The sequence below is a fragment of the Dicentrarchus labrax genome, unplaced genomic scaffold, assembly GCF_905237075.1.
Source record: "Dicentrarchus labrax unplaced genomic scaffold, dlabrax2021, whole genome shotgun sequence".
Lineage (NCBI taxonomy): Eukaryota > Metazoa > Chordata > Actinopteri > Moronidae > Dicentrarchus > Dicentrarchus labrax.
This window is the reverse complement of record NW_026136714.1, coordinates 25,339,635-25,367,487: the sequence shown is the minus strand read 5'-3', so window position 1 is coordinate 25,367,487 and position 27,853 is coordinate 25,339,635. Positions and strand designations below refer to the sequence as shown.

Below are 27,853 nucleotides of genomic sequence, written 5' to 3'. Positions count from 1 at the left end.
CCAGTTATTTTTTCATTAAACCTCAGTAGAGAACTACAATGGAAATGGAAGAATAATGGCAGTAGAAATTGAACTTTTGCTACAATTTTCTTTCTCCTCCTACTTAAATGGTGTGCATACATCATTTCTGAAACACAAATGTTGAAGGTGTTGTGTATGGCTTATTAACAGCAATAACATTGCCACATTGTATTTGAGTCATTAGTATAATTGCAGTAAACAAGCAAAGTCATCACTGAAATGCTACACTTCATTTTACATTGTGTGCTCTTTTACGTACCACTTCATTTGTATTGCAAATTGAGGCAGTGTGTAAAAATATAGGCTGCAAACATGGCAGCTAATCCAGCAGTGTGAGCAGCCAAAAGTAATACAAAAACACTGATCAGTCATACTTACACAAGAATAATCCAGTCCACACACTGAAAGCCAAATATGCCACATTATGTGTGTTTTTGTGGACATTTTTAATGATAATTGACTGACATTGAATTGACTGTCTGCTGTTATAGCGTACACTGTTGGCCAGTTTTGTGTTACTTATGAACATAAGAGTCATTTTTATAAATGCTCTCATAAGGCTAACTTTTACTCAATGAAATAATAGTGAAATTAAAATACTACCCATTTTTCTTGTGACTCCCTGAAACCTCCTCAAGGACCCCAGAGCTCACAGAACTGAGGTTGAGAACTGCTGGTGCAAGGGATTCCAATTTAAAATTTAGTAATTATGGGGTGGCAGCTCACAAAGTTGGCAGATCGATCCCCAGCTCCTCCTGTCCACATGCCCAAATGTCCTTGAGTAAGACACTGAACCGTAAATTGCTTCTGATGGTTAAGCCAGTGCTTTGCATGGTGGCTTGCTGGCATGTGTGTGTGTGTGTGTGTGTGTGTGTGTGTGTGTGTGTGTGAATGAGAATTGTAAAGGGTTTTGGTAAAAATGATCAACGCACCATTGATAACATTAGACTTACAGATATGCTGTTTTACCAGGAGTTAGATGGAGTGTTGACTGTTTGGGGATTTATTAGCTTGGCACAATGGTTAAAGTAGAGTTGTAGGGAAGGAGCTAGCCTCTACCAAAGGAGAACAAAACGCACCTCCCAATAACTTCAGAGTTGCATGTTGTGTCTTCCTAGCTGTTAACTAAGCCTGCATTCAGGAATCATCTAGTTTTGTTCAGAGTTGGAGGATGCATGAACTTGGTATTGATGGTCAGAGAATAGCTCCAACTCATATGCTCGCTGCTTTTTTAAAGCTGTCTTGTTTTCTGTTCCTACATGTGTTAAATACAGAAGAGGCAACCTGAAGTCATTTCTGTATCATATTTTTATGTTTTGATCTAATTTCATTAACATTCTTTGGTTCTTAACTTCATATTTGTAGCTGTGCATGTGTCCAAGCACAACTAGAGCCTTATTATCAGCCGATATTGTAGATATCTGTATCAGTATTGCCACATATGTCATCCCATATTTGCCGATATGAAAATTGTTTTTTCCAACATATAATGAAAAAGTACTGATGTTTAGCTATTTACTAAAATTGTATTCTTTACTTTCTCAGTGTTCATTTCTAGAAATGGTTGACAAGATAGCATATATGTTGAATTATTTAACATGTTAAAGAATATTCATTTCTAATTCTGTGATTAAGTTATTACCTTAACATTTTATATTGGTGCAAAATTGGTCTATTTTAATTTTTCCATCAGAAATTCACTATATTGGCCACCATATTGGTAATTGGTGAAGTTTTTCTTTTTTCTCTATGAAATTGGTGTCGGCCTCAAAATCCCCATATCAGTCAGGCTCTATTCAGAACCACTGGCTCGCTCATGAGCTGTTTGGCTTTCAGCTGATTGTTATGCAGCCACTATAATTCCACACCTCACTATTACTCACTACTCCTCCTCATGTGCTTAAGATTTTGCTATTTATGATGTAGATTTCATGTCTGTACATGTGTTTGTGGTGAAGTAGCAGAATCCTCATTGCTGCATGGATTCATTGAGAGCTCCTTAAAAGACAACTAGAGGGGCGCAAGTGACACTTGACCAACTTCACAGAAGAACCAAACCAAGAACTGACCATACTTGGCCGTGATTTTGGATTAATATTAAACCTTTATAGAGATGACATGCTTAATGAACAATATTTTGACATTTATTGAATAAAATGTTTTTCTGTCTTTTAAGTGCTCTTACTCCCTTTTAGCCACAAACAGTTCAGTGTTTTCTAGATTGGTTACAATTCACTAGAATTTTCTAGCAGTTGTTAGATAAAGCCAATGTAACCAATAGTTGTTGCACGTTTGTGATATTAATTTGATGATTCTGAATGTATCGGAACAACAAGCAAGGAGAATGAACATTTAATTAATTTATTTCTACACAGTATAACATTACACAAGTCTCATTCGAAACTACTTCCAACTTCACAAAAACAAATACTTGCATATTTATTGATACGACGGACTATGTATACGTTAACAGTTACTTACAAATTAACTCGCTACAAACTCGCTTTTCTTCCTCCCTCTCATGCCTCTCCTGTCCCAGCCTGAACCCACCGTGTCTTCATCCCCAGAGTCATAGTTCCGGTCGGAGGTGCTGTAAATCAGCTGCTCTTCGTTGAGGCTATGAGCCGATGGGCCCCCCACTCTTACACTAGTAGTGTTTAAACTCCCCCCGTTCATCATGCTCCCAGTCCGGGTAAAGACAGCTAGTAGGACCGCTAACGAGCTAGTACAGTTAGCACATGCAACAGTGCACCAGTAGGTGCTTCCCTGTGTTGCAACAATCCTCTGATACTTTGGTCCCGGTTACAATGCGCAGGTCCTGAATTAAGTTTAATGTTGTTTTTGTTTTTCTGCGATTATCCGACTAATGAAAAGTACATAGAGTAAGACTCTTGTCAGACGATGAAGTCGTCTATTTTGGGGCAACCCTAGAATTCACAGGTGCCCTTTTGGCAGTAGAAAGAGCTCATCAAGAGCTGTACTTGATACACATACCTCAATTTAGCCCAAAATGTCACTTGCTACCCTCTGGTTCTCACCCCTCGAAGTCCATCATTTGATACAATCGACAGTGCCTTCAGACGTTTCTGACTGAACAGTAAATACTCTTAAAAGGTGTGCATGAGTCATATACCTGCGTATACTCCCATCTGATTTTCCTTCACGCTTCAAGGACAGTGTGAGTTGGTTTCCTTCCTCTGGCCTGGGTGTTGTCAGATAGTGGACCTTTCTCTCTCTGCAGATGCTGCCTCTCACTCACTGTCACTTTGAGTTACAAGACTGGTCTGACTACAAGCCTGCTGCTGTTGGACATCTGCAGTAACAAGAGTTGATAGGACTCATATGAACACTGTGGCTCACTCTTAAGTTTTAGCAAGGGCGGCTGGTTGTTGTTCCCTTAGAGACCAGAAGAAAATTATTTGAGACCTTGAGTCAGGTTAGCATTATTATTGATTTATTGTTGTTCCTAAAAGAGGGCAGGTTGCTGCTGAGGTGAAATCTCATCAAAGAGAAATAAAGTGCCATTAATTCAATTTGACATTGTTTCTTTGTTCAGAGTTTGCATTACTTTGTCTTTGAGTCAACTTTTCTTCTGCAGCTCTTAACAAGTCAACCTCCGTTTCCTGCAGGCTGTTGTGCTCACTGTGGAGTGCTATTTAAAGTAGCTCTAACTGTCCATGGGTAACAGGAGAACTGCTTTGTTCTTCAGGGCGTTGCAGGAGACAGGAAGTGGCTGTACCAATTCAAATCAAATATTCATTTTGTTATTGTGTGGTGAATGCTGAATACAGCACTTGGCCTGTTGCCTCCTAGAGATGGGGCATATTTGGATTCTCTGTTAGCGCAGTTAGGGTCTAATGCATCGTGACATGTTTGGGTCACAGTGACGACAGCAAGAACAAAAAAACAGATGGGAAGTAAAGGGTGTGCAAACTTTCCTTTCCTTCAGAAAGAGGAGGTCGTATTTCTCTGAAGAAGACAGTTGTTTCAGTTTTGTTTGCATAGATTTGTCTATAATTATTCCTTTTGTACTGTTTGTAGATTCACTCTTTAATGCAAAATCAGACTGCTTTGTTGAATATCGAGGCTTTGATATTTATAAATTATGTCTTTGCACAAAATATCTTATTTTTTTCTTAGATTACTAGATGTAATGCCTGAGCTGAATGATCTTCAGTGGTTTCAACAGTCATAATAAAAGTACGGATTGTATCTGACTTGCATCTCAGTTTGGAGTCCAGGGATTCAACACGGCACCAGAACGTCTTCAATCCAAAATATAAACATGTCTGTTTGGAAAAAATCTCAATAAATATCATGAGTAGTGATAGTAGCCAGCATGCCAAACAGACAAAAACATTCAAAAGAGACTAATCAGACAGTATAGTAAGAGTCAAATCAAGTGTTTGCTGGATTGTCTAACAGTGTCTGAAACCAGCTTTCAAACAGCGTAATTGGAGGGGGCTGCAGATAATCATTTGTAATTCTCTGGAACGGACAATCCGACCCACATTACCTAGCGATTGGCCAGCTGTGATAAGGTATGCACCTCTAGGATGACATTAAACACAGTGCTACCCTCACTGGGGGATTGACATGTGATTAGAAATATTACATCAGCTAGTATGTTGCACTAGAAGTATTGACAACAGTAGCATAACAGGATCTGCCATGTTGTACTGCCATACTTCTACAGTAGCCGAGAAGGAACAAACCAAACACTCGTATTTTTTGCAAGTTTTGTGTCCACCGTAGTTTCTCCTACACGCTTGGTTGATGGTGATGGGTTTCAGTTGCAATTCAGTGCTCATGCTAGATGGCACTGAATCCTACACAGTGGTCCTTTAAATAAAATGGAGATTTTTTTTTAAAGCCTTTAAACCAATTCCACGTATCCCCCTGCAGTTGAAACATTTTTGACAGACGGGTCATCTAACTTGCACTAATACGGTTATCTCTGATCTAGTGAACGTCCCTTTGAATTTTCATACTTTGCTTTTAATCGAATTTTAAACTGCAAAGTTAAAGCAGTCTTTGGGTGACAGTAGAGACTGGAGATGTAATTGATCTTTAAACCTCCTTTTCAAACACATGAAAGCCAGCGCTCCTCAGCAGAGGGGATCAGAGCCGTCTCTGGTTCACAGTTCAAAGACTCGCGTGGCTCATGTTAATTTATGCGTCCGTCTCTTTGCATGTGTACTGCATTGGGTGCGCTGCAGCCTCTCTTGACAGGCTGCCCTGCTCCAAGCACTGCAGGAGAGCCTTTTTTAATTCACTGCCTGTTACTTCACAGAGAGAATGGAATGGGGAGTGACCCGGGAGTAGTCATTAAGCGAGGTGTGGGAGTATTAATGTATGTGCTGGTAAAACACTGTACGATGTCGAGGAACCATTTTCAAACAAATACACAGTTCTTTAAAGCAACTGAATGTACAGCACCTCTTCTCTTGTAAGTCAAAACCATCTAAGAATTTATCAGCGCTGAGAGAATGCATTACTACCAGCCAGTGAGTTATTTAGTTTGCCATTATATGTAGCTTGGGTGTTGTGTCATGTTTCTGGGCCAGCATCTTTTAAAGTCCTTATTCCAAAGGCAAATACATCATAACATTTGAAAAGGAAGGGAATGCTCACCAAAACAGTAAATTGGCGGGCCATGAAATCAAAACACTGTGTTGAAAGGCTCTAAAAAGTGACCTTTATTTCTGAAACTGAAATCAGTTTTTAGTGAGCTATGACAGGCCCTCAGAATGAAGTTTAAGGTATTAATGACCAGATCTGTGAGGACGATTTATGAATTATCTCATTCCCGACATCCAGGGACAATGCTATAAAGTCTTTTTCCAAACTGCCATCATACTAATATAAATCAGAGATTCCCCTCACAAAAAAAAGCGTGATTTTCTTGGGGCTCCGGAGATGCAGCAGCCCGCCACAGTGACAATAATGGCAGTATTCAGCTGCATGGGGGAGACTCCAGCGTTAGTGTTTGGCTGACTTGTGCTGCTCTGACTGCTGTGCTCTTTGTCCACTTGATGTCTTCACTAATTGGTTTCCATTATCTTGGATGCCTTGCAAAATTAGTTTGCTTATCAACGCTTTATATGCTGTTTTGTTTGTGCTGCTGATCGTACAGCAATTCTTAGTTGGTTTGCAAGAGGATGTAGAATTCAACAGATATGTACTGTAACCTTATAGTACATTATCAAATATAATGGCTCTCAGTATGCGATTAACCTGCTGTGGCTTTTAGGTTTGGGGGCAAAATGTTCAGTTGGGTTTACCACTATAATATATAATATGCTCATGTCTGAATATGAGCCAGTGGCTGATTAGCTTCACATCCAACTCACAAGAAATTGAAATATTGATCTATTCCTTGTGTAACATGTAGAAGGATCTATAGGCAGAAATGGAAAATAATATTCATAGGTATGTTTTTATTAGTTTATAATCACCTGAATATAGGAATCGTTTTCCTTAGAATGAACCCTTTATATCAACAGACTTCTGTGGGTCACCTTCCATGGAGTCAGCCGTTTTGAACCACCATGTTTCCACAGTTGCCCAGTGTTTGCATTTTGACATTTTCTATATCAATATTGAATGCTGTGCAGATTGGGACTCGACCACATTACATCTCCATCTCACTCCTCTGTATCTCTTTGACTGAGGGCCGGGCTGAGCTACGCACACTGTGGACAGGAAGAGGTGTGGCTTCAGCAGCGTTCACACAAAATCCGGCAATGTGGCTCCTTCCTGCAGGGTTGTGCAAAGGTGTGGCTGTGTATATTTGTGTCTTTAGAACGCAACCGCTATGAAACAATCAGAAAATAACATTTAGTTTCTCCAATTCACTGCTTTGTTCTTGGTAGCACCGCCCCTCACTTCATTCTCTCTCGAGGTCCACATGGAGCCAACTTTGAACTGCGAGTTTAGAAACAGCAACCGACGAATCACTAACTCAATTAATCCGATGTATGACTTTATTCAAACAGGGAATTCTCGTCAAACATTTTACATTTTTTTTAGGGTGATGATAAAATAGTACAGGCATTCAATGTTTTTTTTCAAAAACATGGGGGGAAAAAATACTGATAATAATAGCAGCAGGGTTGGTGACATATCATTTTAGAAATACTCTTACAGTGTATGAAAACAAAGTTTTGATGAATCAAGTAGGCCAAGATGGCCAAGTAGGAGATTACCCATAGTATTTTTTACTGTCCTGTAACTGTCACCCTTTCCCCGGGTGTTGTGTTTGCAGTATTCCTACATTCAGCAGTCCGATCAGGCTGTTGAATATGCATGAAGCTTTAGATGTGTGGAGGAAACCACAGGGCCTAACAACTGCACTCAGTTCTGACGATATCATCTGCCCTCAAGGATGCCTGCACAACTGTCTCATCCTCACTTTTTCCCAGTTTCCAACACTTGCCTTTTGTTGGTAATTATCATCCCGTCAGGCCTCTGTGTGTCATTCGAGGTGAATGCACACTAAGATGTGTACCTACTGTGCATCAAATAGGCAGCTCAGAGTGAAAATCAAATTTTTTCCGTCAGATGACGATGAGCATATTACATCCTTTCATCTTAAGTGAAAAACTAAGGGTCATAAATCCACACGGGGGACTTGCAGAAAAGCAGATTGATGTTCCAGTTGCATGAACAATGGAGTTCAGAGAGGAGGGAGGGAGACAATCTCACTGGCTGGGTTAAATGTAGGTGGGTGGAACTGAAGAATCACAGTTCACTGGAGTGCAAGTTGCCTAAAGGGCAAATCTAAATGGCAAAGGAGCAGTGGTCAAGGTAAAAATAGAAATGGCAGTGATTTTTAAAAATGTATTCCTTTGTGAGCATGAATTTATGCCAAAATAACCTGTTAGAACCTGGTGAGTAAGAAAGGCTATTTTAACTGGATAGATAAACCTGAAATGTATACTTATAATGTGTAAGTCACTTTTTGTTTTAAAATGAGTCTTGTGACATAAAAATGAAAATTTGTTGAAGCCACATTTAAACTATTTGATTATTTCTAGTATTTGTCTAAAACTAAATCCATTTTAGTATATTTTTTGTCAGTGAATCTCATTTTCTCATTTTATGTATTTTATCAATACAGTTATCGGCAGTACACCATCTCTAATGTGGATAGTCACCATAGTTACTAGTGTTGTTCCTGTCTATTGGGAGCTTAGTGGAGAAGCAGTGCTTTATGGTTCACACACAAACACAGCACTGGTATGTCACTGTGCTCTGCAGTAACACAACAGACTGACACTCCTCAGTAAATACAGTTGTCGTTTCCCAACCCTGCTCACCTAGTGTTACTGCAGCTACCTGTGCTTTCCATTGCAGGTCAGAGTCACCATTCAAAAGGGGATTCACTCACTTGTTCGCCAAGATACCGTTCACTGTTTGAGTTTAGCCTGAGAGGAGCAACTAAACACAGAGGAAGATTTCGATGGTTGACTGCTGACATCAACCCTGCTGTCACAAAGTTGGCAACATGAAAGTAACTTATAATATTCTTTTTTTAATAATTCATGTTATGATTTAGAAGTGGAAATGATATATACCTCACATCATATTTTGACCCATGGCACCCAGATAATGAGAATAGTATTAAAATGTGTGACTCTCCTCGTCTCCCTGCATAGATTACGATGATGCAGATTGAACAGAAAATTAGAAATCATGAGAAGAAAAATCTTTCTAATGAACAAAGAAAGTTTTCTTTGGTTCTTAATCAGATAGAAAAACATAAGTCCACACACATTTGAGCCTCCTCCCAGCTGCCTCCTTCAGCCCTCAGGGCAGAAACATGAGCATTGGATCGCCCTTGACGATGGAGCAAAACAATTTGCGGGTCATGTGAGGATCAAGAAATAATCAAATAAGGGAATCTGGATGTACCCTGAGGTTCAGATGCATTCACCTTCATTTGTATCTGTTTGCTGTCCTCTGAGCAGTTACTCTTTTCTTGGAGGTTATGAATATCTGCAGTTGGTGCTCTTTTCTTCAGTCATCCACACGGGCTGTTGTTTTAACATTTTAAAACTAAGGGTTCATTTTTTTTAGGAAAGACCTCCCTGACACCAGCGAGCAGATGCTTGCTGTAAGTTTCTAGTCCAAAAGCATGTGTCCGCACAAAAGCGCAGATATGCATACACAGCCTTTGCACAGATATATAAAAGACTGCGTTTGCATTCAGTCAAAATTGCTGAAAATATCAAAGCAAGCATTTGCACTTTGCAAATAAAATGTTTCCCAAACTCCCTCTTTGGCATCGTGGTTGTGCCTCTGCAGGCAGAAAGGCTGTTTCACTCGTTTGCGCTTCCATAGAAGATCAGCCTATGAGAACTGTTTTATGTAATTAAAACACATTATCACCTTTCTGTTGCTACTCAACACTTACTTGCCTCCATAAGAAAGTGAGAACAGGTTTTAACCAATAATCACTGCATGAGAGAGCTGGAAAGCATCCCTGCCAAGGCTTCACGATCCTCTTATCTAATTCACTGATTGAATAATATAAAATGTTTGAAATCAATCGAAAGTGCATTGAACAGTGATGGACAATCACTGGACACATACACCTATTTTTAACATTTAAGTAGTTCATGAAATATTAACAAATGTTGGAAATTCTGTTACATCTTATTTTCTTAGCTTTGGTTCTATCGATCTTGATAACATTAACACTGACTGAGTTTATTATTGAGATCTGGGAATGTGACGATATTGCAGTAAGAGCAGTAAGACGATCAGACAAGTTATAACATACTCTCAGGTTTGTTTCAAACTTCAGAGAAAAGAAAAAACAATATGGCGGTTCAACATGGTGGACTCCATGGAAGGCGACCCACAGCGTCTGTAGCTAAAAAGGGCTCATTTTAAGGTGATGATTCCTATATTCAACTGATTAAACACTAATGGAAACATACCTATAAATATTATATTTCATTTCTGCTAATTGATCCTCCTAAATGTTACACACTGGAACTTTTACATGATTTTTTGTATTGTAATGTAATTTACTAATTAGCATAAAACACAGTACTGTTGAGACCATCGGGAACGTCATTAATTGTGATGATATCTGATCATAAACTAATAACACATCCAGTAAGTGGTTTTCTGCCAGTTGAGTTAAATCTTAACATTTTAGCAGTTTTTAAATATTATTTTTGTCAAGGTGACCTTAGAAGGCCTTCAAGTGAACATTTTACAACCCTGAGCTGTTACGCCTCCCACCACTCGCACGGTTCCATCAGCTCATCACCAACTCGTAGCATGTGGGTGCAGGAGAGTGTGTCAGCTATTGACGAGCTAATCTGCATTTTCCATGCCTGCTCTGTTTGACCTTTGCAAATATTGATTTTTGGGGAAGAGGATTGGTGAAGCGCAGGAGCTCAGTGCGAGTACTAGTAGTTGCCCTCTGGTTCAGATTATATCACTCTAAACACACACAAAAAACATGTCACTTTTCACTATTTGTACGAACACCAACTGACACGTAGATTTGACGAAGCCAGCATACACGCACCAGCATCAGTGCTATAAAATGTCTTTTTAATAAATGCACACTTACACAGGAGACTTGACCCTTCCTGAAGGGCAAAGTTGCAGTGCTAGTGGTTTTCGTGCAGCCCTGCTCGGTCGCTGCTGCAGTCTGTCATGAGTTTAACGTGTTTGTCAGATAAAGAAGAAAACTAATTTCCATGGTCCCTTCTTAATTACTTCTCATGCATCATTAGCCCAGTGAGGTCTCCTAATAGTTTCAGCAGTTCAGTCAGAGAGTTTATAGATGCTCTTGTCTGCGACTGCAAGAGTGATGTCCACACTGCACCAATCGATCATCCCCTGTCATTTTCATAGGCTTTGGAGTTAATGGGATGGAAATATTAGCCATTTCTAGTGCTGACAGAAAATAATCTACAGGAGTGAAATGAGACTGAATCATCATGGTGCCTGCTGATAATTGAAGAGGCTGAAAAGTGCTGTCGCTACTTTGCCTCTTTATAAAAGTCCTTCTCATTAAGTTCAAATGGGAAAAGACAAACATGCCCTCCTCAGGAAGCTTTCTCCGCACAACACGCGCAAGGAAGGTCATTATAGTGCTTCCAAACATGTTGGCACAAAGAAAAGTGGCCCAAAGCTTCTTGTGTAAGCAAAAACTGCACCGCTGAGATGCTTAGCCCTTTTTATTTAGATCACTCTAATGCGGCGGCGTTTACACAGTTTAATTATGAGCCTGTCTCGCTGGGAAACAGTGGAGCGAAGGAAGAGGGGTTATTAATGGAAATAGTCCTGAGAGATCAGTTGTTATTCTGCCCTTTAAAAAGCGGTGCTGGCGAGCATAGCGATAGATAGAGAGAGAGAGATAGGTGAAATGGTCCTCTCGGCTCTTGAAGGATGATTAAACGAGTTGGAAACAGCCCGGAATCTTTGTGACAGGGAGGCGATTAGCCGATGAAGCGTGTCAAATTAAAAGAGCGCGAGATGCAGATTCCACTCGCACTTAGATTGAATTCTTTCACAGTTTCAGGATGACTCAGCTCATAATCCCAGGCAGGATTTTAATTTCAATGTAGCACCCCTCCCCCCTCCGTCCTCGCCACATGTGCTCCCAGCCATATGAGGCACAAATCCAAACAACAAGCTGCATTTTTAACATTGTGAATCCCGCCTTCAGTGGTGTGGCTAAATTGTTTTGTTGCATATGATCACTTTGTGCATAAATACAGATGATGTAGAGCACCAGAGACGTTTAGTGAGAAAATTGTAGTCGTTAACATAATTTTACAGGCTTTGATCGAGCTGTTTTGGAGGTTTTTCCATTTTTGGGATAATTTTCTCTAATTGAATGTTAATAAAGAACACAGTTTCATATGCACATACAGTATGTCAGTGGTTCCCACCCTTTTTCCTAAAAGGACCCTTTTTCTATGATTTAGTAAACTGATGAATATTTCATATTGTATTATATATTATTAAAAACTGTACAATGAACCTCAGGTACTAAGTAAATTTGTGTAAAATGAGTGATTGGAAACTTTTGAGCAGATTGTTTCCTGTTTAGGGAACTTTTTTTTACAATTCTCTGTCTGTATTGTGTGTGTACAATCATACAGACTTAATAGGCTTCTTTTTTTTGACACACTCAGCCTTTCCCCTATCCTTGATGCTTGGCCATTGTTCTATTAGACTTCTATTGACTAAACAATTGACTTTACATTTACTTTTCTTCACAGAAGTGAAACAAACGCTGAGATATAGGCCTACTTTGTATATTTATTAGGTATTCTAGCACGCCTTGAAATTAAGAAGGCCTTGCGACCCTCCATGAAGCTTTGTTGACCCCTACTGGGGGTCCTGAACCCCAGGTTGGGAACCACCAAAGTATGTAACTGGTGATGGTGGGGTCATGTAACAAGCAAATAAAACCACAATAGAGAAAATAATACTTTAAGCTTTAAGCTTTTCTTTAAGCTCCCCATACTGATACGTCCATGTCCTATTCCCCATTGCAGTCATTTTTCAAGACACGATGATGACAAGAGAGACTTTTTTACCCTCTTCAGCCCTTGAGGGTAAAACCTGCTGTTTAATGACCCTGCAGGAGAGTCAAAGCTGGATTTCATTTTTCTGTATTTTTTCTCAAGGAGGCAAAAATAGACAGTGCTCCAAAACGTTAATATAAAGGAGTCACTTATTTTTGTATATTTATATCTCTATTAATCTACTGAACTTCACATAATATTACACAGCATCACAATATGCTTTTAAGAGCATACGATTATGATTTGACATTTAAGGAGACTTCTGTACATGATGTGTCAGAAGTTATTTTAGTATTAGTATTAAATATATGTAAAAGCATGTTTCCATTCTTACTGTCTTGACTTTTATTTTTATGTTTCATTACTTAATTTAATAGGTTGCATTAGTGTAAGTAGTAATGTGCACAACAATACCACTACTGTAAATACTTTGAGAAAGGCAATCAGCTACCTACATATACTGAGAGCTCCTGTAATAATCCTGCTGACACAACAGGTTTTGATTATCCAGGGGAAAGATGGTTTAGGGATTTGCTTCAAGTAAAAATAGTTGCTGCTTTACACATAATCTCACTGTATAAAGTAGAAAAACATGTGAAACAGCTTATAACTGTGTAGGATCTAAAGTCCCCCTCCTCAAAATCAATTTCTCTTCTTCTCCTACCGTGTGATGTTTGAATGATGTCTGTGCAGAGTCTGTTTTCACATTCATCTGCTGAAAGTGGAAATTTTTTCATTGAACAGCTGATTTTAAGGGGCGGGGCCTACCAGCAGGATTTGTGACATCACTGCTGCACAATAATTAATTCCCATATGATGCTTTTACCATAATATGGTAAATTAATTTATTTTGACAGATACTGTGACTGCCATATAATTCACAATTAGTCATTTTTCCAATCACAATTTGAATTTATATTAAGAAAAATATTAACATTGTGATGATATGAAATTTGTTGAGGTCTGTATCAAAGAAACACGTTTTCTTACATCTGGAGAACAAGATCTGTAGGCCAGGGTATCTCTTCAGAACTACAGTACTTCATTATAATGCTGCATAATTTTTTAAAAATTGCAGCTTCCAATTTGGATATTGCACTTTGGCATATTGCGTATCGATATAATAATAATACAGCGATTCATTCTGCAGCCCTAATCACAGATACTCTGGAGGGTCAGTCCTGGTCCAAGTTATTTGTATATATGTCTTAATAAATGTCTGGGGGGATCTGTAAATAATGAAGGAACACTCTGTGTCATCTGTGTACAAGATTATTAAATTAGAAAAAAACACTCCAGGACTCCAGGAGCTTTGGAGGTGTTGGGAACTTACTTTTTCAGAACCTCAAGAGTGAATTCAACAGAGCAAAAGCACAGATTATATTGTATTAAAAGCAAAAATTATTCTTTTTTTATAAGTACAAATTACTTACAAAAGTAACAAAAGTTACTGAAGTAAAAGTATCCCCCCCCCCCAAAAAAAAGCATTAGCAGTCCTAATAATTCATATATTTTGACATACAGACCACCCAAAAAACACTGCATCTTCCTGAGTTTTAAAACAGCACGGCTTCAGAGTCAGAACATCAGCAGCAGATCAAATATTCAACTTAAAAGAGAGAGAGGGTAACACAGAATGTGTCAAAGTCGGCACAGTTTCCAAATCAATTTATTAAAATTATATTTAAACTCACTAATTGACATTTTCAAAGCAGTTCAATCTTCTGGTTTTTGTTTAAAAAGTCATCCAACGCCTGAGGAGGTTTGAAAACAAATCCATCCATAATTTCCCAATTTAACGAACTCATTTTCATGTGACAGAGAAGCTTCCCCACTGATCTCAGGACAGTGACAGCCTAATTAGCCTATGTTGAACACCAATATGTGCTGAATGGCGGATCTACTGCTGAACTCAGATCAGTATTAATATATTTTATGGGCTTTGATGGAGTTATTTGGGAGATTTGCGAAGGACAGAATTTTGTCACATAGTGCATCAGAAGAAAGCAGCCTCCACTTTGTATTGCAGTGCTCACACACTGTTTTCATCAGTCCAACTTTCATGAGAAATCATCATGAAATCCGCTGATGGAAAGAAGAACAAAAGCCCTCTAAGCTCTGGGGAACAGAATGAGATATAATGTTAGGAGCTGTCAAAAAGAAAAGCAGCAGAGTGAAAAGTCCTCAGGCTATAGTGTGGAGACATTGTGCTTGAATGGGCCACAGAATCATATATTTACTCTTTACATCTGAATCTGACAGCCCATTGTTTCCTTAAAATATCTGAACCTTTTTTTTTTTAACTGAGCTGCAGCTTTCATGGCACTGTCATGGATAGACGGCTACAAGCAGACCTGTGAGTGTGCATCATCCAAAAACTGACAGGGTTGTTCTGTTTGTAGCTCTGCAGGTGACATTGTCAGTGGTGTAAAAGCACATCAGAGGCGAAACAAATATCCACATGATGTCATTCCTCTGGAAGCCAGTGAAATAGCTGCATTTGTGCTTTCTAATACGGGATGTTGCATAAAGCCGACGGGCCTGTTCTCTTTGATCTCAGAGGGTTTTGTTTGCGGTCGATACGTGTTTTTCAGTGAGGGTTTGAGAATTGACTTCGTGGCCTACTTTCGTCACAGCGCTCTGTCAGCCGTCTCAGGGTTTGCTCCCCGTATTGTCTACTGATCCCTGCTCAACAATTCCTCTGCCTGCTTCCACAGTATGCACGGAAAGCCCAATCAGCTTCTAGTGTGCTTTCTTAGTCTGGAAAACTTTAGAAACAGAAAGATCAAGAATCCATCTGGTAATCATCTGAGGTTTCAAATTCAGTGTAAAAGGAGGGAGGTGGCAAGGCTGCCATTTGTTCACATCAGACTGTCAACAGTGAGGAATTAAGTTCCTGTCCCAAGATACAAACTGCTTTGATATGTGCTCTATTTGCAGTTGCTAGTGTTGGTATAAGCCAACTGGACTGAGGTTTATTTCCAGCAGTGGATAGGTTGGCAGGTATTAAAGGAGAGGTATTGGGCCAGTATATATTATTGTAGGTATGTTTTCATTAGTGTATAATTACTGGATTTTATAAATCGTTATGTTTCTGTTACCTTAGAATTAAAAGTTGATAAAAGGCTTTTACTAGACCTAAAGGTAGGACCAAAAATGTGTCATTCTGTCATTCCCAGGTTGTCAAATATGCGATTGGTGTTCAGTTAGTTACAATCTGAAATGTCACTGCTAGATGCCACTAAATCCTACACACTGGTCCTTTAATAATTGACAACTAATCAGTTAATCAACTTATCATTGCAGCTCTACACAAAATAAAATAAATGAACACTCCCAGATAAAATAGCATTATGTCAAAGTCGAAAAAGGAGGTTAATACAGTCAAAACCAAAAACACGTATTTAATGTGAACAAACAAAGAAGTCATGAATAGAAGTCAGAGATCTGATTGTGCGATGCTGCTGGTAGCAGAAGTGCAGGTTGTGCTGATGGATAGGTCTATTCTCACTGGAGCTCAGCAGGAGCATACATGCACCTATACAGCCAGTTCCATTAGTCCTCCACCATTTCTCATTTCATGCATACAGAACCCTTATAAATCTGTGCTTCAGTGTGAAAAGTACCCTGCAGAACAAGTCATTTAGTCTTGTGTCTTTCCTGCAAATCCTATGTTTTTTAAAGCTGGTAACTTTAATATAGTACAAGTCCTGTAATGTGTTTACTTCTGTTTATTCCGGCTGGTCTGTGATGCTGTTTACCATCCAAAGGGATGGAGAAAAAAGATCTGAAGCTGTGACTGAGTCAAGCTTTCTCTGGATAGACCTTTTGCTCCCCTGCTGTTTAGGAAACAGCCTGTCTTTCGCCAGTGTTTACAACAAGTTAAGAGCACAGACTCCGGAGAGTCAGTTGCAAACCATCATGCCATTCAGGAGTCCTTCCTCCAGTTCAATGCAGCATTGAGTTCAGTCAGGAGAAATCTAACTGTAACCAAATAAATCTTTTAGATGGGTGTAAATAAACGTGGATGCGTGATTTTGTTTCAAGTGTTAAATCATCATGCATTTGGGCCATTATGTTGAAATATGGTGAGTCTTGTGAAATTGGTACAATTTTACATAAAAAAACTTTTGTCATGTGCGGACAGTGCAACTCAACATTACTATTGTATCAAGTTGATATGGCTAACCTGTTATCAAGCAGCTGCCTATTAACACATCCAGCACCCAGTTGCTAACTTTGGTTTGGTGCTGGGCAGGTAGTTTATTGGAACTTTTTTGCTGAGAACAGCAAACTGGTGCAAAGCTGTGGGCAAAAACAGCCCTTCTAGAAACAAGCCAGATATTCTTAAATATAATCAAATTTTCCTGTATTAAGTAAATAAAGCTGCCAGTGGGGTAAGCCATTTTTACTTGAGATTGTAATGGGTCTGAAAACCAGAAAAAAAATGCCAAAAATGTAAGCTAGCAGTGCCTATTACAAGCACTGAATTCTCAGTTATCTAAAATAAGTATTTTGGTCACTTTATTGAGATGAATTTAGGAATTTGTACCTTAATCTACAATTAATAATTAGAAAAAGTATCTTTCATTGAGACATAAAATACAAATAAGTGACTTTGTCTTATATCAAGCATTATTATGTTTAGCATTTTTTATTAAAACAACGAAAAACTAAACATCTGCTTCATTTCCAACACTGGGACAAGACTACGAGTGCAACTGCAAGTGGTCTTCCTCTTAAAATAAGGACAATAATCTTATTCCTCTGCTGGGATATTCTGCAAACCTTCTTATTGGTTCAGTCGAGCTCAATATTAGCTGTAATATCTTACACAAAGTTTGATATATTGTATTAAAACCAGATTACTTTTCTAATGCAAAACATGCTTGACAAGATTATTTTTCTTTTTAGACAAAAAAAAACGAATTTCCCAGAAACAAGACTTTTTTACTTTGTTGACGATCTTTTTTTGCAGTTAAACCAAAACAATGAGCTAAAACACGCTAGAGCTGAAGAGAGCTGCGTAGTAAGGTGATAACTCTCTGGATCTATCACTACGAGCAACACCCATCACGTTATGCAGTCATTTGATCAGTCTTAGATGTGAATATAGGGCTTGGTGCAGCTTTAACTGTCAAACTGTTAAAAAAAAAAGAAAAAAATGGAAAAGTCACCGTAGTTCAGATGAAACAAATGTTTTCCGTATCATCTATATATTGATGGAAAATAAACCATTTTACCATTAAAAATGTAAAATAAAATGACATGCGTGGATCATCTCTAGAGTATGGTGTTTGATTGGGATGAAGAAAGGCTTTCAAACTTACCAAGAAAGTCAACTAACAGACATTCAAAATTTGCTTGTGTATGCCAAAACAAGATTCTTAGTTGATGCACTTTTCATTAGTCAGTTAGTCACAGAAAAATGTAAAAACTTCAAACTTAGTTTGGGAGCTGCACCTTGTCACAAAAGTATCAAGGGATTGTTGCAACACGGATCTTTTCTCATGAAACACAGGGAGTCACTTACCGGTGCACTGTTGCATCTGCTAACTGTACTAGCTGACTACCTAAACTGAGAGCTGGAAGGACAGGGTGAGTTTAAACACTACTAGCCAAGTTATTATTAGATTTCAGTCACTTGGCAGATGCACAGGGAGCAACTTTACTTCAGTGTGCAGGCTTACTTCAGTATGTGGACAGGAGGAAGCAGAGATTGAACCCCTACATTTAATGGCCAACCCACTCTTGCATCTGAGCTACAGTCTCTTAAAGACTATTATTTTGGCAGTTTGTCTTTGTTGGACAGTTAGACAGAAATGAATGGGGAGAGAGCAAGGGGGATGACAAGCCAGAATCAGTTCCAGCCAGAATCAATGTATATCTATATACGCTACAGCTATATAGTGTGTTTTATATTAGCAATATGTCGTATCAGTCCTCAGTGTTGGCATGGCTTTACTAATGCATGCTGATATGTTCAGTGGTCATCCATTAAAGTGACAGTGGAGCTGCATGATGTCAGATTAATCCTTATGAAGCACCTTTCTGGGACCATCTGAGGGGGTCTTACTGATAATCACATTGGGACGACTTTGAGGAAGCACACTGAGTGTACAAATGAGTAGGAAGGCTTTCTTACTGTGCTGCAGCTCCAGTTACTGAGCCCATATCTTGTTTTTCCAAGGCTTAAAAATAACGTCTTCCTTATCTCCACTCGTCATTCATGTCACAAGTGAAATCAGTTGTTGGCAGTTCTATTTTTTAACCAAAGTAATTCTTAGGATTTTATCATCTTGTGCAGTCAACATTTATAAATGAATGCCATAAAGCGGGGGAAGAAAGGTAGACAAACTGATGGCACCGAACACACATAACAGTAATGACAGCAAAATGAATTTCAAAGGTGCTTATGGAGGCTAAATAACCCACTTGAATGTGTAAAGAAATGCAACAGTACATGCTGTGAATCATAGTCAGAAATCCATTAACACTATGACAGAAATAATGTTACAGCACATATTTGATTAAATATGTGCAAGGACAAAGTACTGTTCATACTGTTCACAAAATAATACAGGATTTGATGAAAACTGACATCATCATCATAGTTCTAATTATAAGGGCATGTGATCAAAAGCTAAATAAGTCCTGCATATGCATAGGCAGGGTATTCAACATACAGTATGCACAACATGCTGCAGAATATAACAACTATTGAAGAGATCTCCAGAATTATTTAAAATATCTCTTTCACATTCAAAGTTGTATTAAGTTTCATCTTCAGGTTAGAATATACAGTGCAGGAGACCATCAAAACTGTATTAGCTGTCTTTACACTTTGGCAGTGGAGTGAACATGTTTAATGGTACTGCTCCTCCCTTGGCATATTTAATACGCCGGCTAACAAAACCATGCTGAAAAACGTCCAAACCTAAATGTGAATCAATTTTTATTGAACTGGAAATTAGCATGTGGTCACTAACCCTTGTGATTATGTCATCACTTCTTGTGACAGCTTCACAATAACTGTGGTTTGCTATTTTAAAGCTTTGAATAAAAAGCAGCAATCACAATGGTCCACAATACCATAGAATCAGGAGGAAACAGTAACAGAAATGTACAGTAGTACTAAAACTCCTGCCCAAAATGACTCCTTTGGTTCATGTAAGCTGAGAAATCCTGGAGAAATTATGCTTTCTGTCTGGTCCACTGCCTGACCACAAATGCCGAGCCCCGCAGTTTAGCGTAACAATGCGGTTTTATGCTCCCAAATAGAGCCATAATATCACAGGTCAGTGTAGTTAACACCTGCTGTGAGGGTGCATGCAAATGTACACATCACAGCACAATACGCCATGGAACAGCATAAGCAATGCAATACTGATACTATGGATTTATCAATGTCTAAGAGGCTTTGGGGCTCAGATACCATGAAATAAGGCGTATACTTGGTGAGGTTGTAAGACCAACCCATTTCTGCTTGTGGCCTTCATCAGGGTCATCCAGAGAGGCTGCGTGAAGTTGGTGTCAGAGTCGTAGAGTGGAAGCAGACAACCGACAACCTTGTATTAACCTTAATTCTAAGTGCCCACTCGAGACCTGCAAAGACTGGTTTCTTCACAACTGTATTTGGAAGCGGCCAATTAATGGAAATCAATTGTGGACCCCTGATGCCTTTTACCAGGTGAATGTGCTGCGAGCTGGTGGTGTTGGGCAGCAGTTTAAATCATCCTCTGTGCTCTGCTGCTGTGTTTTGAAAAGCTTTAGCAGAACTTTCCTTCATTCTGAGCTGGAAGCGTCAAATCCTTAGAGGTCTTTCTGAGTAAACACACTGTAATCCCCCCGCAAAACCCTGCATGAGGCTGCTGTTTTGATGTAAACGAGCGATGATTCATGAGATAATGCCCGTTTGAGCGGGGACTGCGGTGCTTTTCCCATGGTTCCATGCAGTGGAGGGGTTTGTCATAGACTGGAGGGGGTACAACAACAGTAGTAGTTGTAGTAACAGCACAGAGTCCTGGGCTCACTGGTAAGCACAGAAAACACTCTAAATCATCCAGGGATAGCTAAGTAAGACAGCTCAGCCTGGGTCCTGAGTGTCTCAGAGCTTACCTGACCTCTGTCACAACTGTTTTTGTCTGGCTTTCTATAATTAGAGGGCTCACTGAGGCTGCCAACACACAGCCACTGGTCTATTCTGAGTCACAAAACACTCAGGGCTGTGCTTGGGTAAAAGGCTCCAAAAATTGCCAGGGAGGTAGCGAGGTGCATCCAAGTTGTATAACAGGCATCGGAGATGGCACTAAAAATGGTGGTGGCATTGTCCTTCGAGGCACAGGACCTGTCCTGTCCCTTTGGAGTTAGAATAAAATAGACATACCAAACTTGTTGGCAAAAAGGGCAAGTTATCAGGACTTTAAAAGGACCATACCAAAGGTTTTGCATGTTTATGACCAAATAAGTACTGCATCAACTTTTCAATATTGCTTGGATCAGATCTGCGAGTAGTGATTGATTTACTAATTGGATAGATTGTGCTTCATGAAGCACACCAAATTCTCATGAGATCACAAAATGAGATCACAAAATCACGAGAATCCATCTTGCCATATTTCAAGCTTTTTGCTTGTGTTGAACCACAGTGGTACTAGACCAGTCAATGTCCTGAGGAAGTACTGGCAGCTACGGCATGAGCTATGGGTATGGTTTAATGCTAGGAGTGTGTGATGATGTGTGTGAGTGCTCAAAAACAAAAACCACAGCTTTCTCAGAGGTTAGTGTAGCTGCTGCTAGCATTAGTTATATCCGAACTGAGGCACTGAAGGCTTTTCGTGATGGAAAAGATGTTGTCACTCTTCTCCAGACTGGCTTTGTTAAGAGTTTGACTATGTTATATGGTTAATTGATCTGATTGGTTGAAGTTCGCCTGTTGTAGATGACAATATACAGATGGTTCATCCAATCACCTGCCCAATATTTTTTTGAAAATACCTGCTCTTTCCAACTGTTACCAATGACAACTTCCCAGATGGTTCTGTAACCTTCTGGCACCATCAGGTTAATTCTTCACAGGAGGGATAAAAAAAACTTTGCAGTGTACTTGCAAGAGAGCGCTGAAATCGGAATGGCTTATCACTCATGTAGGTTCATCCACTGCATCGATGCCTTGCTCCAGCTCCTCCAACGATGCTTCTAAAATGTCCCATTCAGCAAAAATACTGTTGTGGATTGCATAGCTTGGTACGTCATACGGCTACAGCTGCTGTCTTTTGTTTCCAGAGGCTAGTGTTCTGGTTAATCTCATGATGTACCTACAACATCCACCTCTTCTTGCCCTTTCCCTCTCTCACTCCGCTCTGCACCATTTCCCCCTCAGAATTCTCTCAAACTGAAACGCTACAACAGTCGTTATCTAGAAACTGTAATGGTCTTCTCGTTGGAGCTCCTCATTCTGATATTTGCTGTCTGACATTTTCGTGTGAAAATGTTGCTACTTTGGAGAGAATGTGGCCTGATCAGCCAATGACAGCGCACATCTGAGTTTGATGCAGAGGAATGGTGCCAAAGAGAATACCAGGACCTACCTGTAGCTGACATTGTGACAGCCCCTTTTTTAGTTTATTTTGTTGTCATACATATTCCTAAATAGGCCTCTTTGTTGGTGTAAACATGTTTCTGTTTTCACACAAAATTTACATTTTACACGGACTGATAAAATTCAGTAGAAGGAAACTACTATGTAATTACACTGTTATTAGACCGATGGAATTAAAACACTGATCAGCACATGTTAAAATCACTCCTCACTTCCCCTAGAGACATAAATAAAGTCTGATAATATCACTTTTTATTTTACAAATTTCTATCATTGCACCAACTACTTTGTTGTCTTTAGATATTCTAAAATTTGACCCTTCACAACAGCAAGTTAGCTCATTTGCATGCAGCCTATCAGCATTTTAGTTTCAAATTGACAAGTCTCTCAAAGACGAAGATGGACACGCCACTGTACTGTGGCAGTCATGGCACTGTGCCAGCAAATCTCCAGTGTTGACATTTGCACAGAGACAAACAAATTATTAAAGAAGAGTGCAGCAAAACTGCAGACCTGCTAATAGACCTGCACAACAGTGAGCAATCATACCACAAGTTTTTTTAAATTGTGCGATATAATAAATGGGGCGTTGTTTTGTTTGGCAGTTAATGCTCAGTAAACACACAGGGAAGAGAATGCTGCCAACATATTCATTGTAGTGAGTAATTATGAGCATAAATATATCCCAATGGGCAGTTTCTCAACTAACTGACTGTATTTCTGGCTGGGCCCTCCGATGAGGAATCCCATCAGTTGCACTGCACCACCCATTTGCTGGGGGAATGCCCTGGATTTGAGGCTATATCCCTCATCCATAGTCCCCCCATGTCTCCAGATAGATTTACTGTTTGCACTAATGGTCTGGTGATTGTTTTTTTATGCCTGATACTGATCATCAGCTTTGACTTTTAATTTAATTTGAACATGAGTGTAACACTCAATAATCTATTTATGTAGAATCACAGAAAGCTGATCTTTTCCAGAACAAGACAACTCTAGCTCGAGCAACCCCCCTTTGTATAATAAGGGACATTACAACAGCAAAGACGTTTAACGCACATTTTATGGCGCTTCCAAGTGCATATAATGATAGTATTTAGTAACTTCAGCCCAGTTGTATCAAGCATTTATTTATTTCATTATTTTCATTACATTACATGCTGTCCTGCCTCATATTCAAAAGGATGAAATTATTCACAGCAGGGAGCTGCCCAGTATAGCTACAGCCTGCTGCTGGCAGCTACTCAAGAGCTACAATGGAGCAGTGTGGGGTCAAGTTCTGTGCTCAGAAGCACCTGGCTGGCACTCATCCACTTTCTACTACACTACTGCCTCCCCCACATATTATTTATATCACTCAAGGTCTGTTTTTATGTATGACAAAGGGCCAGTTTTTATTATTTTCAACCAGCAACCAGGGTAGTTTGTAATTGGCCGTACAGTCCTGTTTGGGATGTCTGGGAGTATTTGTCCCTTGTACTGTACAGTACCCAACCTGGCCCCGGGGAGGGGAATGTCCGAGCCCACACAAGCGCTGATCAGCTCACTGATGTGGTAGTAATGCAGTATGGATTTTTCTTCTGCCCCGATAATGTCAAGCGTGCACTCAGCTTCCCTCTCATACGAAGTGGGCCTATTCCAACAGTTACATTCTCAGTCAGCGGTCATTTTTCTAAACAGAGGCCAGAAGAACTGATCAGCTGAAACATGCCTGAACAGCTGTAAATCTGCAGTATACACAGGTTTACACTAATAACCTGCAGGCTCCCATCGGTAGAATGCATTCATTAGTAAGCGTCTCACAAGTGCATATGTCTTGTCACTGGTATACCGACAGTGGTGTTTTTGCTTGTTTTGCTTGTCTTGGCCCATTTATTCCAAATCACATATACCTTACAAACCTCCAGGGCACTTTCCGAACACACTGTCCATTAGGTTCATTCTATGTTCCATATATATTTTACTGTGGCATGAAAATCAACTTGCAGAGACTTGAAACTTGTCGAAGTAGCGCAGTAGGTAATCAAACACATTGACGTAAAACTGAAACAATAAGTTAATTGATTAGTCAATTGACAGGAAATTAATCAGCAACTACTTTGGACTGTTGGTCAGACAAAACATTTAAAGACCACTGCATTCTCGAAATTATTAATTGAGAAAATCATCAGAAGATTATTCAATGAGGAAAAAAGCTTTTAGATTTTAGTTGCACCTCTATGAACATCCAGCTAGGTTTTATTTTGTTGAAAAGATGGATTCGTTTTTAGATGGTAAGAGTCTAATGGCTCTGTGAGGCTGTATAGGCACAGTGATACTTTGAGTTAAATGTTAATAGAAGCATGACAAGACTTAAACATGGTAATGTTTATCAAGTATAATGTTAATGATGCTAATGTTTATCAGGTATAATGTTGGCCAATTTCGCAGTCTTAGTTTAGTGTGTTAACTTGCTAACCTTAGCTAATCAGCATTAAACACAAAGTTGGTCTGAGGCTAATGGGAATGCCATTTGTTTTAAGGTATTTTGATCTTATCGTATGGAGCCTGGGAGGTGTCATGGGGGAAAAAAATGTTGGCATGATTTAGTAATTTGTGCTCTCGATAACTTATCACCTTCATGCCATTAGTCTTGTCTTGTGTGTACCCTTCACACTCTCGTAGATCGCTTAGATTTAATATGGTTTTCCTTTTATCTTGGACTGAGATGTGGATATACTTTGGGTTTTGGATATTAAACACAACGTTTCAGAGCCCTAAAATGCATTTTACAGGATAATGGTAAAGGAAAACTTTGATGATGGATGTCATCCAGTTCATAAAAACCCAGTTTAGGGGTTCTGTGGCCTTTCCTGAATGTCTTTGTTGTCTTCTTCAAAATTCCGACTGACTGAATGCACTGCACCAAAGGCATTTGCCACTTTCTGTTTTTTTAAATGTTCTTTTCCAGCTCGACACCTTCTGGGCTCTGCATGTAGTACTGTACAATTAGAAATGTTGACCTGATAATTGGGCTAAAGTTAAGGGGCTACCAAAGTTATGACAATTTATCCGGAGGGACCATGAATGAAAAATGTCAACGTCAATCCATCCAATTGTTGTAACATTTCACAAATATGAACCTGCTAATGGGGCTTGAGGAAGGAGTAGCCTTATCTTCTGTACCACGTTTAATGACACTCCATCCAATAATTGCTGAGATATTTCAGTCTGGACCAAAGTGGCCAATATAGTCACACTGCTATCATGGTTAAAAATGTGCCAGTGTTCTTGGTCATCCGTTACCAAGCAGCAATATAGTTTAATACAAAAAGCTACCATTTGTCTTTTTTATGATGTCCTTTTTTGCTTAATACAACTGGGTATTTTTGTAATCAGTAAGCTCATTTTCATCACATCTAATTCAAGCTGACCTCACACATGCAAGCTCCCACATGAATGACATCAGCTATTCAAATGCACTCTTTCATCAAATTTTCAAATGAACCAGTTACGGAACAAACTACAAAAATAACTTCTTGTCCTTGTAGAGTAGAGACCACACCAGTTACATGTCTGTTGTCGTCAGCTGTGAACAGTAACACAACACAGTTGTCTCATATCACTAGGTTTAGAATAATAATGTTAACACAGAAAAACACTGTAAGCAGGCTGAGTGACCAAAACACAACAGGCTGACATTTTTAATTTTTTGGCTGTCCTGATATAAGATAAGCTGTCATGGTGGAATTTGCAGGGTTTGTTGTAGACTGTAAAACACTAAAATTTAACATATTGTGATGCCAACAGGGATAAAGAGTATCTTTGGTAAAGTAGTTGGTATTGCTCAAAGGAACTCTTACATATGCTCTAACAGAGGTGATGTATCGTGTATCCTTGTTCAAGACTCTCAGGGAAGCTTCCTTACTCCTTGATCTTAGCTCATCTAAAAAAACGGGAGCACTGCAATGTTCTTAATGATAAAGGACCCAGTCAAGTTCTGGGTTGAGGATATAAAAGCCTAAGGAGTAAAGAATGATTTACTTTTTCCTTTCTTCTCTTCTTCTGAACAAGGTGAAGATGTAAAATGTAACACTTAATGGGCCAGTGTGTAGGATTTAGTGGCACCTATGCAGATTGCAACTACCTCGCTTCGCCCTCCCCTTCTAAGTGTGATGGAGAAACTAATGTGGCTGCGGAACTTTGGTTTGGTTTGTCCCTTCTAGGCTAGAAACATTGTATAAAAAGGAAAACTTGTGGTTCATGCGGGGCTTTGGTGCCAGATTATTTCTTGCCAGAGAGTAAGAAGTCACTGCTCCACTCCAAGAAATGATCAGCCACACGACTCCAAACCACAACGTCTCATTTTCATTTATTAATCAAACAAGATATGACGTGTGTGTTAGTGAGCTTTAGAGGTGCTAGGAGGTAGATTTTGCTTCCTTTGAGCCAGGTTAGCTATTTCCCCCACTGTTTCCAGTGTTAAAGAAGCAAGCGAATAATCTTACCTAAAATGAACTACTTCTTTAATAGGCAGCAGTAAGTCCTTGAAAGACCTACAGTACAAGACTCTGTGTTAATATTGCCTTGACTCTGGACGGAGAGCCCCTGTACGCTGGTGAAGTGGAACATTTCTATCCTGTTTGAAGCTGGAAGTGTTTGCACTGCAGAAACCCAAGTAGTGCTCTACTGCAAAGCAGAGCTGTCACCTCAGTGCGTAAAAAGGCACTTTAGGGTGACATAACAAATAATGTGTCTGGGCACCAGAAGTGCAATTGATTGCAGGTAAAGAGAGCACTGACATGATTCCAGTCCAGGCAATTGGTGCCTCTGTGGTATCTTTGGCAGTGACCAGAAATTCAGATTAAACAGTTTAAACAGTACAAAGATGATTCTGCCTTTGTTTGAAGAAGTCTTGTTCCTGATTTTATTCTGGCTATTTAGTGGTAAGCTGGGAAGATAATTCAAATTTCAAATGTTCAAAATGTCCTTCTTTTTCTGTGTTCATACTGAGTTTGAAACATCTCTGCTCCTGCATTGACTATGTTATATTCAAAGGGTAATACAATATGAATAGATTCACTTCAGATTCCCAAAATACATAAGCAACAAGACTGGTACTTTATATAAAGCCAAGAATACACTTTGTCTTGTTCATTTGAGCCCATCACTTTTCATACTTTCTGCAAATACTTGCAGGAGTATTTGTTTGAAAGGGAGTTGATCAAACCAGAGGCAGTTTTAATGAAACATGTACAGAGTTAACCGTCTTGTATCCTTCATGCTTGTCAAGCTGGATCATTTTTGGCCTCAAAGAAGCTCAGGTTGCGGATGTCTCTGCCAGGAAAGCAGACAGGCAAGACAAATAGATTCCTGCAGCCTCGCTCTCACCCCCCTCCGACCTGGCGGGATGAGTTCGTCTGTCATGCCCTTGTGAAGAGAAGCCGGTGGCTGTCCTTCTGCCTGATGGAATAACGCACCGGGCACCTGTCCGCGCTGCTACATGCCTCACTAGACGCTATCTTGTAACCATAAACTCTCCCTCGTCTGTGGCTTCCCCTGACGATGCCATGACAATATCACAGGAGGTTTTCCTTCCTCTTTCTGTATCTTGACATCTGAAGCTTCTCCTCGTAAAAGCAGAGTCATTTTCAGATAAACTACTCTGTCCTTCCAAATCCTGTCT

General features: G+C 39.5%; 1 protein-coding gene across 2 annotated transcripts in view; it reads left to right on the top strand.

Annotated features, from left to right (window-relative positions):
* Positions 1–27,853, top strand: part of zmat4a (zinc finger, matrin-type 4a) — a 146,192-nt gene that overhangs the window by 25,099 nt on the left and 93,240 nt on the right. The window lies entirely within an intron of this gene.